The following is a 1,253-nucleotide window of genomic DNA, read 5'->3' on the forward strand; positions in this document are numbered from 1 at the left end:
TGCAAGAACCTTCAGAAAACTGGAAAACAACAAAAACACTGAGTTCCTTTAAATCATATGCAAATTTTAAAAAAAGACCAAATAATTTGTAAAAAAAAAAAAAATACAACCTATTAACTCATATGAACTCACCACCTGAGTTCATATGCAGTCTTTATGTTTTCTTAGTCACTGTTTTACTGACTTTACAATAGCCCAAAATGGAAATCTTTCAATCACCGCATATGAAATGCCAATTTGAAAGAAGTTTTCAAACTTCTGTTCTGTGAGCTGCGTTCAGAAGTAATCAGAACATTAAAATGATGGATTCTGGTTCTCTGGCAGTGGCGTGGCTGCACTTCCTGGCAGTAAAACAATAAAAATGATAGATTGAAAAATCCTAATGGCATAATGACTGAAATCAGCTTCTCCCAGAAAACGCTTTTTCTCCCAAAGTGGGGGGTGTACTTTTCCAGGGAAACTGTAATGGCACATTAACTAGCATGTATTTATGTAAAATCCTGGGTTTTAAAACAATTCTGGTTTGGTTTGGCCACAGAGATGGTCTTTTCCTACACTTAATAACTTCTGGGTTATTTTGCCAACCCAGATTTTGGTGAAATATTAACCAGTGGATGGGCATTTGAGATGTCCTCTAAAGTCTGTTTAATGTTAAGGCTAGCTGTAGCTGGAGGCTACCTCAGCAAGTAGTGGTGTATCCACTTAAGGTTATTTTAGGACAAATTAACCTACCCATATTTTCAATTGTTGGAGGAAGCCGATATACTTCAGCTTGAAGTATTTACTACATAAATACAGAGGAAAACATGGGAACTGGCTCTGGTCCCCCAGCTCCTTTGCTGTTTAAGTTGTTTCAAAACTAAACTTATCAGATATAAAATGGTTCTTTATATTTCTGGACTTTTAACATCAACCATGCTTCAAGCCAACACCTATTGGCTTGACACAAATTTTCTATGTTTATTGCTTGGTCTACTGTCAGGACATCTGGTTTTAGGACTCCAATTGACTGATTTGATCAGAGGTCACAATCTGTCATGTTGCACAAGAATCAAAGAGTCTAACAGGTGATTGAAACCTCAACAACAACATATGTACAAAATGTTCTGTTTAAAGTACAAAATAAAAGAAAAAAGGGATGAAATGATAATACATAGCAAGTTTTTGATACCACTGAGTCTGTAGCTGCCTGTTCGGTCTTAAAACCATCTATTTAGTTTTAAATTGTATGTTTTTGTTTTTAAACTGTAAGT

This window comes from Poecilia latipinna, unplaced genomic scaffold, assembly GCF_001443285.1.
Source record: "Poecilia latipinna isolate Pla-1442-1.1 unplaced genomic scaffold, P_latipinna-1.0 Scaffold430, whole genome shotgun sequence".
Lineage (NCBI taxonomy): Eukaryota > Metazoa > Chordata > Actinopteri > Cyprinodontiformes > Poeciliidae > Poecilia > Poecilia latipinna.